General features: G+C 46.6%; 1 protein-coding gene across 2 annotated transcripts in view; it reads left to right on the forward strand.

Moving 5' to 3' along the window:
- The window catches only part of FHL5 (four and a half LIM domains 5), a 176,606-nt gene that overhangs the window by 74,156 nt on the left and 83,620 nt on the right, over positions 1-18,830 (forward strand). The window lies entirely within an intron of this gene.

The following is an 18,830-nucleotide window of genomic DNA, read 5'->3' on the forward strand; positions in this document are numbered from 1 at the left end:
CCATGACCATAATTTATATTTTTTCCCTTTTGACACGGTTTAGGTTTTCTATACAGACTTTGCACTCTGCAAATGTATTGCACTGCCCAGTTTCCTGCTATCTAGAAGTTGTTACACATCTCTTTCATTTGCAATGGCATACTAATCATGGTATGTACCCCATACATGACAAATCATAGTAATAATGAGTGTACCTCTACAAACCTTTTGCTTTGAACAGCCAGTTTTCAAGTTTGGACTTATCTTCCTGTAGCCTGTCTAGCAGGCAGGTCATGCTCACTGCCGCTGAATAATGTTTCCCAAGCATCTGTTACTTGTTGCAGGTTCATTGCTAGACTTCTGTTTGAAAGGTTATCAGTTGTTCTCTTAAATAACACTTTACAATGCTCCAGGTGAGTAACGTAATCCATGTACATGTGGGTTTCCAGATTTATTTTCATACTTTCATCTTATCGTGGTAAGAATGAATAAATAATGTTCTGACACATGTTTAACAGACATTACTGATGGCTGAGGAGATAGAAGGTATTACAGGTATTGGTAGCTGATGTCACCCTTAGCATTTTGGCGCATGTGGCCTTGACAGGCAACCATTGTTTTCAGACCACCTTTCAGTCCATCAAAACAAAATAATACCATTGTATGCAATTACAATGGACTAGAACCACAATGGACAACTACTGCATATTCACTATAATGCATTCACCACTACAATGAGGTAAGTTATTGCAAAGTAAGATACTGCACGTTTCATTTACAACGCAAACAAGGCTTAAATTATTTTGGGTTATTTAGTAACAGGTTTTTTAAGAGGAGAGTTGAGGAACTTATCCATATTAAAAAAAGACTATTTTCAGGAATCATCTAGTAATGGGTGGTATATTATTAAATGTTAATGGGTTTTGGGTTATTAAGTTGTGGGTAGAGGTAAAAAAAGACAATAAAGTTTTAAAATATTTTCTTGAGCAAAGAATGGCGGTTTTAAAAAAGGGGCCGGGGGATTTAACCCCTATCAAAAGGGAAAAGAGAGGAGTGGAATGCAAGGGTGACAGAGGTCCTTGGTATTTGTACTAATTCTTTGGGTTTTTAATATTGGGGTAAGGGTGTTAATTGGATTACCAGAGTATTTCGTTTTTGAGTGTTCAGGGTGAGTTAGTTATTAATTTATTAGTTATAAATTGGAAAGAAAATCCAAGTTTACCCAAAAGAACAAAAACAAATCAGAATAAATGTTTTATTTCAGTTTAATAAATATTAACATTTGAAAATATTTGTAATTCAAATGCTTTTTTACATTCAAATACATTTAAAAAGATTTTTGTAAAAGACAATCATGTTTAAAAAAAGTAGTTGTAAGTAAAAAAAAACGAATTGTGCTAATTATTCACTAAACTGTATCCTTTATACTTGATATACTTCCAATTTCATCTTTTAAAGGATCTTTAAAATTTACGTTTGCAGGGGGGAATAATTACCTTTTGTTACAAATAAAAAAGAACCTGTAAAGACACATAGAAAAACATGATAGAGTAAAAAATAATTTAAATTAGTTGCAAGGTAAGTTGTGTGATTTATGAAACCTTTAGCGAGAAAGAAGAAAGAATCATTATTTTTTTCAAATTCAGTAATAGTAAATATGTAAATATAACTATAACTTGAAAATTAGTTGAAATGCATACAAAAGAAAAGAATTAGCATAGATAGTTTACATTCTTTAAAAACATTTAATAATTATTTTTTAACAGTAACCTATAAAAGGAAAATAGAAATTAATGTTGTTTAGTAACCATATCCATTTTTAGTTCTAAAACTGAACAATATCAATGTTATTTTTAGAAACACATAAATATTTTCTTAAACCCTAAAAACAATTATTATATTTTTTTGAAAAATAACGGAATAGTTTAAAAATAAAACTTACTTTCTTACACATTGCAATGTGAATCACATCCTGCTTTTTCTTTTTTTATTAAACTGCCATTTCATTCGATTGAAATAAGGGATAAGGCCTTTTTTGTTTCTAGCACGTACATCGTATCTCGAACAGGATGATCAAGTGCTCCATATTCCTAGTGAGTTTAAAAAATTTTTTTTTTTTACTTTGAACAAAATAAATGTAACTTAATCCTTTTGTTAATTTCATGTTAAAAAAAGGTCTAAAACTTGTTTATTTGTTATTTCCAAGTTTAGCACATGAATTCTGTCATTGGGTTTATGGAAACATGATATTTGGAACATTTTACTTAAACATGGATCTTTCCATGGAGTTGTTCAACCTTGACTGACTTTTTCAGAAGAGTTTTTTGAAAATGTTTATTATTTGCTAGACTTTTGGATGGTTTCTTCAAGGAGCACATTTTACATTTTTCAAACACCTTTTATGATTTTAGGGAATTCCATTGAAACATTGCATTATTTTCCATTTTTCAAATGCACATTTTTTAAATCAGGCATTTTGAATGGTTTCATCGAATTTCAGATTTTATTTATTCCAAATGAAATGCTCCATCAATCAATCAATCAATCAATCAGGATTTATAAAGATCGACTAATCATCCAATAGGGTATTTAGACGTTTGCTGGTCCGGGAGGCTTATTCGAACAGCCAGGTCTTGAGGGCCATTCAGAAGTCTGGAAGTGAGGTTATGGCCCAGACTTGAGTGGGGAGGCTGTTCCAGGTTTTTGCTGCTTTGTGAGAGAAGGAGTGCAATCCACTTCTGCTTTGATAGATGGAGGGAGTATGGGCAAGTGAAAGGGAGGCAGAGCGTAATCTTCTCGATGGTTGGTGGAAGATCAGGCGGTGTCTAATGTATGCGGGTCCTTAGTTGTAGAGAGCCTTGTGTGCATGGGTCAGCCGCTTGAATTGGCATCTCTTCTGTACGGATAGCCAGTGGATTTGCCTGAGGTGGGGTGTGATGTGGGTTAATCGGGTAAGGCAGAGGATGAGTCTTTCTGCTGCGTTCTGTATGGGCTGAAGTCTTTGTAGAAGGTATGCAGAGATTCCTACATAGAGCGTTGCCTTAGTCCACTTGGCTAGTGATGAGGACCTGTGTCACAGTGCGTCTTGTGTACAGGGGTAGCCACTTGAAGATCTTACGTAGCATGAGCAAAGTGAGGAAGCAGGGAGAGGAGATGGAGTTGATCTTTGATTTTATGGTGAGCTTGTTGTCGATGATGATTTTGAGGTGTCTGGCATGGTCGGAGGGAGTGGTTGTGGGTTCCAGGTCTGATGTTCACCAGGAGTCATTCCAAGTGTCGCTGCTTTTGCCAAAGATTAGTATTTCTGTCTTGTCTCTGTTTAGCTGCAGGCAGTTCTTCATTCAGTTGCATCTGTGGAATTTGGTTCTGGTGGTGGATGGGTCGTTATTAAGTGATAGGATGAGTTTGGTGTCTCCTGCATAGGAAATTAAGTTGAGATCGTGGGATATGACGATGTTGGCCAGAAGGGTCATCTATGCTTTCAAGAGCTTGGGGCTGAGGGATGAGCCCAGAGGGACATCGCAGGCGATCTCCTTGGGTTTGGAGGTGAAAGGTGGGAGGTGGATCCTCTGGGTTCATCTGCTGAGGAAGGAGGTGATCCATCTGGGTGCTTCCCCTTGGATACCGATGTGGTGGAGTCTTTAGATCAGGATGTGGTGAGATACAGGCCCTCATTATGAACCTGGCAGAAAAGACTGCACCACCGGCGGTCGCGGAAACTACCGCCAACAGGCTATTGGTCTGGACTGCCATATAATGAAGCACATGAGAAACAGCCAGTGGGCCTGCCACTCTCCACCATCTTAGGTGCACCGTCGACGACAGCAGAGGCCATCTTCACCCAAGAGGAAAGGCCCAAACTGCCCATCATATAATGTAACACCACACCGCCATCAGTTCCGTGGTGGGACCCACACAAAGCTTGGTGGAAATGACCCATATAAAGGGAAACACTTACTGCAGGCACACAGAACACACCAACACCGACATGGAACGAGAGCTGGAAATCGTCCCTGTGCTTCTCTTTGTGATATTTCTCCAGGACCGTGACTGCCGCCGCCGATGGTAAGTACCACAGCCTAGCACAAATAGGAGGAAAGGGGAAAGTTACACAGCCACCCACCCCACCCACACCACAATGCATACCCCCCTCCACCCACCCCTCGCAAGCCATACATACTCAAATAAAATGTACTTACCAGACACATGCTATCATATATCTGAACAAATGCACACACCTGTGTTAACCACTCACCCAGAGTTAAACTCTGCACAACAGGACAAAATTGAACCAACAAGTCTGTTGGCCAGATATATTGTTTACCCAAAATAAAATAAATTAACAATGTCCAAACAAGGCCATAGGCCAGTACCACTGCAATGTCCGAAAGGGCAAATATACCCACACTTGACTCTCACATTGACAGAAAGACTCCACTGGGCAGGGGCATCGATGGGGCAGCCAGGCACCTCAGGGATCAGGGGCAGGGGGTGGCGGGGATGGGGACTCTGGTTTGGAAGGGGGGGTCTTGGCCTTAGAGGGTTTGTGTTTGCCCTTGGAAGGAGGTGGAGTGGGCTTGGACTTGGGGGTGGCAGAGGGACCTTGGGCAACCCGGGCCTTCTTCTACCATGGGAAAGGGGCACAGGAACGGGAAGGGTGGACTGGGGAGGACTCAGAAGAGGAAGGAGTGGACTTGAGGCGGCCAAGGGTACGTTTAGGGATAAGAGGGGGAGGGCCAGTGGGTTCAATGGTGTCCACACAGGAGAGGAAAAGCTTTTTGGGTGCAGATGGAGGGGCTTTGGAAGCAGGTCTGGGAGTGGAGGGTGAGAGAGTGCATGTATGAGGTGTAGGTGTACTGGAAGTGGATGCAGGTGCCTCTTTAGCATGCTTATGTATGGTGGATGTGTGTGAGCGTTTGTGTGTTGTGGGAGAAGGGGGGTTGGGTACAGTGGGAGAAGACAGGTTGCCAATGTGGATGGATGTTGTCTGGGTGTCTGTAGGTCTGGTGAGTGTGCTACAAGTGTCAGTGAAGGTAGTCGTGGTGAGTGCAGGTGTGGTGTCTGGGGTGCATGAACGGATTTCAGCTGTTGTGGTGACTGCAAGAATGGGGCAGCAACTGTGACTGAGCGTGCAGTGCATGTAGGTGTGGGTGCTGAGGTGACAGACAGGGAGGAGGTGGAGGGAGGCACAGTGGGGGTGCTGGATGTTGGTGTGTCTGCAATTGTATGTTGGGTGTGTGCCTGCTTGTGGTGGGATGTGTGATGCTTGTGCTCCTCTTTGTGCTTCTTGTGTGTTGATTTGGGTGCATGGCTGTGTACGTGTGCTTGGGATGGGTGAAGGGAGTGGGGTGCTGGAAGGGGTAGAGGTGGTGGAAAGGGGGACGGAAAGACCAGGGACACTGGCTGCCATCAAACAGGAGGTCAGGCCTGAAAAGATCTTTGTAGGCCTGACAAGCCACCATGAATGGTCTCCAGGTATGCATTGCATTCTTGCATCTCTGATGCCAGCCCCTGGATGGCATTCACAATGATTGTCTGACTTACAGAGATAGGTCTCAGGAGGTCAATGGCCTCCTCAGTGAGGGAAGCAGGGCTGACTGGGGCAGGGACAGAGGTGCATTTGGGAGGGAGACACCCACCCTACTGGGTGAGCGGGCACGGGCAACTCAGTGGGGAGCTACTGGGAGGGCGGTAATGGTATGGGGGTGGCAGAAGATGACAAAGATAGGCTGGACCCACTAGGGTCCGCCACCACTGGAAGCTGCCATCGGAGGAGGTGTCGGAGTCAGTACCTCCGGTGGTAGTTGCCTCCCCGTGGTACTCCCCTCACCCTCCAACCCACTGGTCCCCTCGGTATCAGTGGACTTTGCCTCCTGGGTCCCGGAGGCTGCAGCATCCACCCCGCTGGTGACTCTGCTCCCTCGCCAGATGATGCTAATGCACACAAGGACACAAGAGCACAGGGGGGATAATATAAGAAAGATGCCTGTCAGAAGCTAGGGAAATGTCATTTTGGCAAACATACACTCCCATCCATCCCAGGAACTAACCCTCAACAAACCAAAATGATGTTAGGAAAGTGCCCCTGACTGGTAATCCAGATACCCCAGTACAGAACATGACCCTCTGGAGCCCATACACATCTACACTCATCAAATGCCAACAAGAAGAGACAATGCCAGGTCACTAAATCAGCAAGACCATGGGGCAAACTGAGACCAAATAGCCCACAAAGGAGGATCATCACAGGCCTACCTTCCCAGCCACATCTACCTAAGGACACCATCCCAAGGATGTAGAGGGGGGTAGGACAGCAGGGACACACCTGTCTAGGGGCATCCCATCACAATGTATGCACCCCATACCTCCTAACTACACACATCATAGTAGCATCACAACAGTGTTGGTACTCACCCCCTGGTGGCTGCTGTGCTGCCTTCAAGCGCCCATCCAAATCCGAATAGGCCACCGCCAGTGTGTGGGCCATTAGGGGGGGGGTCAGGCTCCGAGGGGCACCCCTCCCTCGTTGGGAGGCCGTCCCCAGCTGGGCCTCTCTGGTCTTTCAGGCCCAGTGCCACAGGACCTCGCACCGCTTCCTGCAGTGGGTGCTCCGCCAGTTGTAGACCCCCAGGGGCCGCACCTCCTTGGTGATGGCTTGCCAAAGACCTTTTTTTCTGATGGGTGCTGACCTGCATGGGACACACAGAGGAAAGAGAGAGATGTTAGTGCGGCTGCCTCGTACACAAATTCCATGCCAGTAGTACCTGACATAGCCCATGGAGAGACATAGATAGACAATAGCCAAGAGAATAATGGACATACACACTACGGGTAACCAATCACACAGCAAACAGAAATGCCTACAAGCATCCAACACAATCACACACATTTTAGATGTACAGAAATCAACTCACCTAGGCGGTCATTCTGACCGCGGTGGTGGGCGGTCGCCGCCCGCCAGGCGGTTCCCACCGAAAGACCGCTCCGCGGCGGCCATTCCGGCTTTCCCGCTGGGCCGGCGGGCGACCGCCAGAAGACCGCCGGCCGGCCCAGCGGGAAAGCCCCTTCAACAATGAAGCCGGCTCGGAATGGAGCCGGCGGAGTTGCAGGGGTGCGACGGGTGCAGTGGCACCCGTCGCGATTTTCACTGTCTGCAAAGCAGACAGTGAAAATCTTTGTGGGGCCCTGTTAGGGGGCCCCTGCACTGCCCATGCCAGTGGCATGGGCAGTGCAGGGGCCCCCAGGGGCCCCACGGCACCCGTTCCCGCCATCCTGGTTCTGGCGGTGGACACCGCCAGAAACAGGCTGGCGGGAAGGCGGTCGGAATCCCCATGGCGGTGCTGCAAGCAGCGCCGCCATGGCGGATTCCCTGGGCCAGCGGGAAACCGGCGGGAAACCGCCGGCTCCCCTTTTCTGACCGCGGCAGAATCGCCAAGGAAGCACCGCCAGCCTGTTGGCGGTGCTTCCGCCGCCCTCCGCCATGGCGGTCATGGACCGCCAGGGTCAGAATGACCCCCCTAGTCCCTTGGTCGGACATACAGCTTTGCATACAGGTGTAGGACCCCATCCACCAGCTTGTCCAGCTTCTCCATGACAAAGGCCGGGGCCTGTTCCCCTGTAGCACACGCCATCTCAATGATCAGTGTCAGGACACAGCAGCACACTTAGTGGAGTTGTTGCCTTGTATAGGTGCAGGAGTCAAGTGGCAAGGGCATGGCAAAATGGTGGTATATAACGTGGCGGTGTACATGCCCTGATCATGATTGGCACTGCTTTCCCATTGACACCAATGCTATCCAATGATCAGATGCACGGCGGTGAACACTGCCTACTGCCATGACGACTAAAGCCAGCGGAATGAGGTCACTTCCTACAAAACACCACCTGCAGGTCAAGGGGCTGCCATTTTGCACCCACCACACCTTCAATGTATGCCCTGTGTCGGAAGCCATGGCTCCATTAACCCTTCCGTCTTTCGAATATAGTTTGAAGTGATGCCCCTCCTCATATTCTCTAAGGATGGGACTAGTGCCTACACTGTGATTGAATGAAACATACACACCTTAATAAACATTTCCCTGACAGGACCATTGTCATTGGATTGAATGTTCCAACACAATGTGTATTTCTTCCACCCCATAGATACTGACTAATTTGGTGAGGGAGGGTCCCATCTGTTTACTGCCCCGTGGTAGATCTAGCCACCATTGAGGAACGTCACATCATCATCAATTACTGGCTGAATAGAGCAGTAATATGTGAACTGTGTGCACAAATGGAGGCTGATCTGATGGCAGCTAATAGGAATCACCATGCCATACCTACAACTTTGCAGGTACTACCTGTGCTAAATTGTTTGGCTACAGGCTCATTCCAAGTGACAGTGGGCATGACATCCGGTGTGTCTCAGCCAATGTTCAGCCACATCTTGTCCAACTTTTTGAATGCTCAGCCAACACCTGCAAAGCTATGTCCAGTTTCCCCAAGGGGTTGATCTCACCACCATAAAGTCTAGATTCTATGCTTTTGCTAATATCTCCCATGTGATATGTGCCATTGATGGTACCCACATAGCCCTCATACTCCCAGTAGCCAATGAACAGGTGTTCCAAAACCGTAAAAGTTATCACTCAATAAATGTACAATTGGTGTGTCTTGCTGATCAGTGCATTTCCCATGTTAATGCAAGGTTCCCTGAATCTGTCCATGATTCATATGTCCTAAGAAACAGAAGTGTACCACACATCATGGACCATCTACAGGGGGACAGTGCTTGGCTCATAGGTGAGTGTTTATGGAACTGTATTAGTTACTTACCTGACAGCCAGGCTGTATGGACGTTTCAGTTGTGTGTTCTGATCCCTTTTTCATTCACCTTTCCAGGGGAGTCTGGATACCCAAACATGCAGTGGCTACTGACACCTGTGAGGAATGCCAGGACAGATGAAGAAATCTGTTATAATTAGGCACATGGTTGCAAAAGGAGGGTGATTGAGAGGACCATAGGACTCCTGCATCTCTCTGAAGGACCTCTGTGCTATGTCCGTGTCAAGGTGTGTCAGATAGTGGTGGCCTGCTGCATGCTGCACATCTTGGCCCTGAGGAGAGCTACCACTTCTGGAAGAAGATGAGGCTGCCCAGCCATCCCTGCCGCCTCAGGGGATGGATGAGAGTGATGAAGAAGAAGAAGGGGAAGACATTATCTCCAGAACCCAGCTGATCCGGCTATACTTCCAGTGAATATCAGGTACATTTGGTATTGTGCATATGGCTTTACTGGGTTGATTCAGGGTGACTGATGTACTATGTACCAACACAGTGCTGTGTGTCCTTGGGTATGTGCCACTAAGGTGTTTTTTGGCCATATCTGAGGTAAAAGCCAATATTAAAGTGTGTGTTATGTTATTGAGGACACCTCATACATATCTCCTTTCTGTGTTGTTAGTGTTTTGTATCAACATCCCTCTGACAGGCAAATTATCTGGAGCTGTTCTTTGTGCTTCATTGTTATACATCATTTTATTTTGGACAGGAAAGCACATTTGTGGTGGCATCTTTCTCTTCATCTACACTCAGGTGATGGGTACTGGAACCAGTTACCAAGTGCAAATCTACATCACTGTGTGAGAGGAACAGTGCTAGTTAACATGTAGGTTGAAGTGTTAAGGACCTAGGTGACAGTTGTGCAGACTCCCCTAAGTTGGCATTGCTGAAATGTGTGTATCTGTGCATCTTTATTGGGGATTTTGAAATGTTTTGTCAGAAGATGACTGTACTGAATTGTAACATGTCCCTTGCTGACAGATGCTGCTGTGGTGACATTTGCCAGTGATGTGCCAACTTTCTGATTGAAGTAAAAGATGGCTGGAACAGCTTTGGAATTAACAGTGTGACATACTTCATACACTACAGTTTATTAGTGCCCCTTCTGTTGAACATTTGGCATTGTGATGGAAACAGGATCATACATACACATTTACGTTTGCTTGCATATAATAAACCAGAACTGACATGTGGTGTGTGCTAGTGTTTTTATTTGAAAATACCACATATAAAGTTATGGGATAGTTGAAAGGAATGGGAACATGGTGAACATCATACTCAAGTACTATTCCACAGCAGTTGGTAGCACAGGGGCAGAGTCCTGGGGCCAGTGATGGATGGGGATATGGCAGTGGAATGTCAACAAGGTGACTCAGTGACACATAAGGGAGACAGTTCAGGGCAGGATCACTTCCTGGTGGTGGGCTTGGTCTTGGCTGTTGTTTCACTGGGATGTCTGGGTCTGAGGCCACATTTGCAAGGGGGAAGCTGGGCTGTAAGGGGAGGGGTGCTGGTGTCCTGTGAGTCCTCAGGCAGTGCCACCAGTCCACTATCTGCTGCAGATGTAGATGGCAGGGCAGTGTCCTGGCCGGTGGAAGGGACCTGCAGGTGGGTGGAGGACTCAGGCAGGATGTTGGTCTGGCACTGCAGAACCCCTGCAATGGAGGCCATGGTAGCATTGAGCTGTTTCTATTGCTCCATGACCTCCTGGTGGTGTTCTTCCTTCAGCCTCAGATTCTCCTCCAAGGTGACCAGGATCTGGCCCATCCTGTCCTGGGAATGGTGGTATGCTCCCAGGACCTCAGCAATAATCTCCTGGGTAGCAGCTTCCCTCCTTGGGCCACCCCCTGGGCCACTGATGCCCTCCCACTAGCCCTAGCCCACTGTGTCTATGTCCCCTGCACAGGTTTGGCTGTCCCACTTGCACTGGGCCCTTCATAGTCCTGCCTGATGGTAGGTGGAGAGTCAGGCCCCTGTACTGGTGGGCAGACAGTCCGTGGCCTGGGGACACCGGTGTGAGGGCATTGGGCCAGAGCTGATGGTGTTGGCTGGGTGGTAGGGATGTCAGTGGTGTCCGGGGTGGGGCTTCTGGAGGGTGACTGTCCAGGGGTGTGGGATGGGCCAGGGAATTCCTCTGTGTCCAGGCATCACTCTGCACTGTCCTGAGTGGGGCCTTCGTCTTCAGGTGGAGGACTGGCACTTCTTGGGGTATCCCTTCGGGTGGCATGGCTGGTGGTGCCTGTGTGTGAGGGAGTAGAGATGTGGATGTCCTGCACTTTCATTTGCATAATGGTGTGTGTGTTAGTGTAGTGGCAGTGATGTATGGGATATGGCATTGGCAGTACTGTCCCTATATCTAATATGGGTAGTATGGATATTTGTCTGGGGGTTTATTACCTCTGTTTTGTTTGTTTCCTGTCTACTGCTCCCTATACAGTCATTGCCATTTCCCCTGCTGCACTGGTGACCAGTAGTGGGTGGGCACACATTCCATGGACTAGCATGTTGGGCCCCATTGTGTGTATTTTTACGCATTTGCTGAGTGGTGGTTGTAGTGCCTCTAACATTACATGCAGGGGTTGTTGTCTGTGCCCAGGGGGCAGGATAGTGATTAGTATGGGGGGTTGTGGGAATGCAGGGAAATTGGGTAGGGGTGTCTGGATGTTGTGGGCTGGGTGGGGCATGGGGTTATAGTTGCAGTGAGAGGGGTGGGGTGAGACTTCCATTACAGGTGTGGTGATTGATAGGGTATTGTAGTAGACTTACCCGAGTTCAGTCCTTCAGGGAGTCCAGTGAGACCCTCCGGGTTCAGGATAGCCAAGTCCCTCTCCTCCCAGTCGGTGCATTCGGTGGGAGGAGGTGGGGGACCACCGCCAGTCTTCTGTACCGCGATGTTGTGCCCGGATGCCATGGAATGCACCTTCCCCCGCAGGTCGTTCCATCTCTTCCTGATGTCATCCCTTGTGCGTGGATGACCTTCCACATTGTTGACCTTGTTGACTATCCTCTGCCATAGCTCCATCTTCCTGGCCAAGGGCGTCTGCTGCACCTGCGCCCCGAAGAGCTGTGGCCCGACCCTGAGTATTTTGTCCTTAACTCCATCTCAGTGAAGCATGGGTGTTTAGGGGGTGCCATGGTGTGTGTTGTGGGTGGTGTGTTGCAGGTGAGTTGGTGACGGTGCTATTGTGTGTTTGGGTGTGTGGTTTGTGATAGTAGGTGTGCAGTGTTGGAGTTTTGTTTGTGGTTTTGAGGGTGTGACTTGTGTGATGGTTGGTCTGGTGTATGGGTGTTCGGGTATCACTCTCTCGGTTGTGAAATGGGCATAGCAAAGGATTGTGGGGTGTGTATGTGTGTGTTTTATAGTGGTGTGCGTGGATGTGTGAAGTGTGTGGATGTGTGTCAGGTGTGGGCCTTTCAAAATAGCCAATGTGTTCTGTAGTTGTTGGCGGGTCCCATTGCTGACCGCGGCGGGCCTTACTGCCAATGGTCGTTCCCCATCCACTGTCAGCCGCGCTGATTTGTGCACCATTATTTGGTGGGTGGGGGTTGTATGCATGGTGCTGGCGGGGTGATGTGTCAGGCGTTTCTGCCGTTGTTGGCCCTGGCGGTGGGTGGAGGATGTCAGATTTTTGTGCGGACTTTCTTGCCATCATTATAGGGCGGGATGCGTTCCACCACCACTGGCGGTGTTCTGTCGACTGTCAGTATGGATGGCGGCGTACTTTCCCGCCAGGTTCATAATGATCACCACAGTGTCAAAGGCTGCTGAGAGATCGAGGAGGATCAAAGCCTCTCTTGCTCCTCAGTCGAGGAGGGTTCAGATATCATCGGTGGCTGTGATCAGGGGAGTTTCAGTGCTGTGATTGCTACGTAAGCCAGATTGGGAGCCGTCAGGTAGCTGTTTCTGCTCCAGGTATGTCATAAGTTGCTTGTTGATGAACTTTTACAGTACCTTCGCTGAGAATGGGAGCAGGGAGATTGGACAATAGTTTTTTAGTTCGCTGGCATTGGTTGAGGGTTTTTTGAGTAGTGGTCTGACTTCAGAATGTTTCCAGGCAACCAGAAATGTTGCAGTGGCGGTGTTGAGCAGGGTGGTCAGTTCCTGGATGATCCTTTGGTTTCCAAGTTTGAAGATGTGGGGCAGGCATGGGTCTGTGAGGGCTCTTGTGTGGGTGGATTTCATGGTGGAGTTGATGTCCTAAGTGGAGAGGATGTTCCAGGTGGCCAGTGTGTGGTTCGTGTTGGTTATGGTGGTGACATATCTGTTGAGGAAGTCTGCAGATGTGTGGTTGGGGTTCAAAGTTCATGTATATGGTTGCAAACTTGTCATGGAAGAAGTTGTCAAGGTTATTGCACTGCTCTGTGAGGATGCAATGTTGTTTTCACTGCCAGCCAGATTGGAGAATTCCTTAACGATGTTGAAAAGTTCCTTGGTGTTATTGGCGCAATTGGGGTGGGTGGCGATTTCCGCTCCGCTTGTGGACTTTGCACATTTTTTCCAACTCCACGTTTTGCTTAGAGCGTGGAGTTTTGAAAAACTCCTCAAAGCAGAGTTTTCTCCCCACTCGCGCTAGCCAATGTTAAGTTTATGAGTGAGGAAGATCGTATCCCAGATCATCTCCCAGTGAGATTTCTCAATGTCGTGGATGGTGGCTACCACTTTCGTTGAGAAAGCTTCTGTTCGAGTTGAGGAAGCTGCTGCTCAAGTAGAAAATTTACTTAAGTGGCAAAAAAGAAGCTGCATCCTCTTGCACTGTGAGTAGTGTCGTTTGTACTGATTTTATAGCGCAGGACAAACACCCAGCACTAAAAGTCAGCAGGAATGGCACGACCTAACACAATCTGTCACTTTGCAAAGCTCCAAACTAGCATCAAATTTTGACACTGGTTCCCTAACTATTGCCATTGTGCACCATATCTTAGATTCGGCGCACACATGTTTGCTTTAGGGGGCACTAAGAGGCCCAAGAAGAGTGGTGCTGCACTTTGTGCAGTGCCACTTTTTAAAAATCTGGCCCAAGATGTTTTGGAGGGGCTGATTGTAGGGTAATTTTACCTCATTAGAGTAGGTCTCTCTCCATTGCGACAAGTGGAGCTGACATGCTGCAATAGACACAAGTTGCTTCCCTCTCCTGCACCACTGGTCTGAGGCCCCAGCATTTGCAAAATAATACAATGATTCACCTACTCGCTCTGTAATATGGGCTATTACTGAAGATAAAGTTATGAACCTGAACTATAGATAATAGATACATAGCGCCCATCTGGAAACTTTATTTAAAAGTGAGAACCAAACCATCCTACTTTGTACCTGTTCTAAAATGCTTAACTGACTAATGATGGGAATGTTCTGAAGAGTGCTGGAAGAGCTGCTGTCGTTCAGAGCTGGTATCACTGATTGTCAGTCTCCCAGAGGTGAGCGGTCATTACCAGAAATCTACAAGTGTTGCTGAAGAAGCTGCATATCTACCTGAGACCTCAGAGCCTCCCTATGTCTGCTGAAAGAGGAGAATGGAGCACCTTCTACTGCAGGAGTTGTCTGCCCAGGCAGGAGAAGTATAGGCATAGAGTCTGGGAGAAGGGAGGCCCAGAAGAAGCAGGTTGCCAAGGGACTGTGTCTGAAGGTGGCCTATGTGAACCCAAGGGTCTCCCAGCCTCCCTATCAGCCACGAAACGAAGGGCCTAATTTACAAGGCCCTAGCAACACACAGTGCACCACCAGAGCGTCATTTTGTTTAATGCTCTGGTGGCGCAGTGTGCCAGCCCATATTTACAAGGCCATGCAAAGCAAGCCACCTTGCCTGTTTTTTTAGGGCCTTGTAAATATAGACCCTTTTCATGCATCACACTGCGCAAAAGAGGCATTCCATGGGTGTTTTCCCACGTAACACCCATGAAACCCGAAAGAATCTGACACATTCCCAAATGTACAAGTCGGGGAACGTGTCATATTCCTACGCCACGTCAGCAATGGCCTAAGAGTGATGCAATGGGGAGAAATCATTTTATTTCTCCCCGTGTTTTCCTCTTGTGATTATTTTTGTGCAGAAAGTTGTACCTTCCTGCACAAAAACGCAGGCACTCTTGCACCATAGTGCAAAGGTGCCTGCATTGATGCATGGCAGACATGTTTGCAGCAGCGCAGGGGGAGAGGACAGAATTGCAACATATTTAGTATACATGGAGCATTTCTGCCCTGTACTGGTGGCTCTCATCCACAAGCCTTCAATTCAAAATGAGGCCCCAAGTTCATAAGCAATTAGCTATCATATTGTATGATTTAGCAACTGATACAATGAAGTACTGACAACCTGTGCTTGCTCTGCCTTCACCATAACCAAGAACAATTCTGGAGCATAATGTACTTAAGGTGAGGGATTCCCCGCCATGAGGGCTAGAACCACTCTCTAATGTGCTTTCCCAAGCCACTGAAATTCACTATGGCCAAAGCACAGAGAAGGAAGCGGGGCCTTAAATGTGCTTTAGTGACTATGAGTGTAACTGCTATCCCAGTGTGATCAATATCTGCACATCTGCACTTGTATGTTCAGAGTGTGAGCTCTAATCTAGTTTCTTTAATGTAGGTGAGAGTCCAGCTGTACCAGAGTCCACCCCTTAAGATGTATGATACTTGGAATCTGAATCCACCAGGCCACTTGTGCACCACTGGATTTCCCTTCATCCATCTGTACAGGAAGTGAAATTGCTGGTTTCCTACCAAAAATGTCTTCACTTATTGGAGGCTTCAGTGAGGACACAAAGTGAATGTTTGCAGCAGGCACACCACTGGCACGTGAAGGCAAGCCCATCTGTGCTCATCAGTGCCCGGGGCACAGCGCCAGAGCCTTTGGCGCTCCTTCCACCCACCTTCCCCTGCCACTACTCCATTGTGATCCTCCAAGCCCTGAACCCCAGTCACATCTCCCAGTGGTGCCCTACCTCACCCAACACTGAGGGTGCATTCCCCTGCACTGCCTGCCATTTCACATGCACTCTCTCACACCTATCTTACATCCCCATGCATCCCACACTCCCAACACACATGACAGCACACACCCAACTTGGACTATACCAAACGTCTCCATGTCCTGCATACTCCTTAACTCTTGCTCCCTTATGAGAAGATCATATCTAATTTTAAAATATCATTCCTCCTCATATACCAGGTCACCAATCAATTCCACTACGCTCTTTATTCACGTATGGCTCACATATACCAGGTCACCAATCAACTCCAATGCACTCTTCATTTACGTGTGGCTCACACGTGAATGAAGAATGCATTGGAATTGATTGGTGACCTGGTATATGAGGAGGAATTATATTTTAAAATTAGATATGATCTCCTCATAAGTAGACAAGTAAAAGAAGTGAAGAAGTCTGAGGATATATTTAAGGGACTCCCATAGTACTAGTCCTGAAGAAGACCCGTTGTGGAGCTGGGATTTGGCCCAAGGTATAGAGGGGTCGAAACGTCGACGGATATATCATAGACTGGATTGGTTTCTGCAGAGGATCTTTGGAGGATCGAAGGAATTGATTTAGACTCTCTGAGGATTTGGAATGGAGTTAATGCAGCAAACAGAAAAGAACCAACCAACAGTTTTTAATGTTTTTTGTATAGGTTTTTGATTCATTGGAATATGTATTCTTCTTTCTATCTATCACAAGCACTTTTTCTCTCACTACCTGTCCTTTGGTGTATTGTTTTACTAGATGGATTGTCCATATAGGATGAATATATTAAATTGATATTTATGTATAAGTAAATACATTAATATATATATTTATATGAATAAATAGTTTTTTTGTTTTCACCTATGTTGTTTTATGATATATAATTAATTTGTCGATCTTTCCCCGTTAGGGCATTGTTGGATGTAATGATTATCTTCTACCCAGCCTGATCGGGTTTTTTGGTTACCCTCTGTGGTTTATAAGTCCTCAAAAGTGTGGCATTTTCTTGTCCCACAAAACCCAAGATGGATGATTTTTCTCCAGAGGAGCAAGACCTGGTTAATCCCACGTACTGGTGTGGCTCATTTCCGTTAACACCCCCCAGACATCTGCAAATTCCTTTGATGGATCTGCTATCTGTGGGGTACCTGTTTGGCATTCCTTTCTGTCCTGCTCCCTTTGAAGCCTAGTTTGATCTACCCAGCCACCTTCCTGGCCTGGCCTCCGCAGCTGCAGACCTCCCCCAATCAGATAAACTCTGCTCAGTGCATACCACTTATCACCTCATCAAATCACCATGGGTAATCCTGTTAAGGCTGGCCAATCAGGAGAGGCAACTAGCAGGCTCAAATTTGGCTTACAGAAAATAAAGTCTTATAACTTATTTTCTGTATTAGTTATGATAAATTCAATAGTGGCAAGTTGTTGGAGCTATCATTACCAATGTTTTGAGTCCTTTCATGGCACATTTAGCTCCTTCATGGCAATGCTTATGCTTATGGAACATATTCCCACATTAACCTATCGAGCGAGTATCTACAATGAGTTAAAATGAAAGGTGCAGTTTTTCCCTCACCAGGGATATAAAACATATGTTATAATGTCCCTGCTTATAGTTACATGACATGCCACCCGTAGGGCACCTGGGGGAGACCTTAGGGGTGCCGTATATGTAATAATTAGGCACATTATCACTAATTCCAAAGTCAAATTTACACACCTTTTACTTTTTAAAGACAGGCTGCAAACCAGGGCTGCCTTTAAACATGACAGCAGGGAACACAGCAGGGCACACTCCAGTGCATGAAACCTACTGGGCCTCTAAAATTCCCTGTCCTATTATATACTAAAGACTTATATGTAGTTTGAATCCCCCTTGCCCTGTTGTCTACTAGGGACCTCCAGGAGTTTGTCATTGCCAATTGTAATTGTATCACTTTACCATATATCTTTTATTCAGAGCAATGGTCCTGGGCTTGTTTAGCAGTGCACAGGGCACAGTCAGGTTCAGTTACTACCAGTAACAGTCAGAATAGTTGGGGTGAACATGCTAAAAGGATAACTTTCTCACAGTGTGCTAATTAATTACGCATAACATAACACTCCGAAATCTGCATCCTGCTGCAGAAGTGCTGCAAAAAAAGCAGCAGAACGCTAGAATTTCAGCAATCTCCTAGTTGCATAAAACCAATCCTGTGAGCAAAATGGACTCCCAGCCTCAACAGCTCCTCCTTGCTCCCCCCTTGACAAAGTATCACTCAAACATTACATCTTGATGAGCAGTTGGCTCTGAGCTTCTCTGCCTCTCTTCAGCAAGCCCCGTCTGGCCTAAAAAGGTCTGATTCAATCACAATGATGTGATACTTTTGTATATGTGTTGCAAATCTTTATTCAAGAGACTGGTCACCAAAGAGTCAAAAGTTATGTTTGGATCTGTTTTTCAGAAAACCGTTTCTGGGGGAATCTCCTTTTGAGAGGTGGGCGGCTGCTTATAATCAAGATGGAATCCTCTTTGGAAAAGCATTGCCCAATCTCAGGTGTCACACCTGATTTTTATAAACCACTTTGGCAATACCACATCGAATGATCTAGTTTGAATTAATCTGTTTCCAATTGCAGTTTCTGCATTGAGGCCTTGGCCATTCTTACTAGGCAGGTCAGGTCAGATTTTTCAAAACTAAAATGGATAAGTATGGTTGTGTTTCCCATCAATAAAACATATAACTCTAACAAGCAGAGTTAGAAGATGGTTGTAAATCGGCAAGTCTATTCCATGTGGTCTGCCTTCCTAGGAAAGAAAACAGCACAAAACACTCAGTTCTACTTTGCCCATGTGAAACTCTGTGATGCACAATTAGCACGCCGCATGGTTTGCTAATGGTTTGTATTTTGCAACGCAACCTATGTGCTAACAGGTCCGTGGCATGTTGGCCTTCCACACGGGGCACCTAAACGACCTGCCTATTGAATAATGAACATCCAGATCTCAATTTGTGAAATGAATTTCACAAACGCGAAATATGTTTTTAAAGCAACTGATGTCCAACACAGGCGTAATATTTTTTTAAAAT

The sequence above is a fragment of the Pleurodeles waltl genome, chromosome 5, assembly GCF_031143425.1.
Source record: "Pleurodeles waltl isolate 20211129_DDA chromosome 5, aPleWal1.hap1.20221129, whole genome shotgun sequence".
Lineage (NCBI taxonomy): Eukaryota > Metazoa > Chordata > Amphibia > Caudata > Salamandridae > Pleurodeles > Pleurodeles waltl.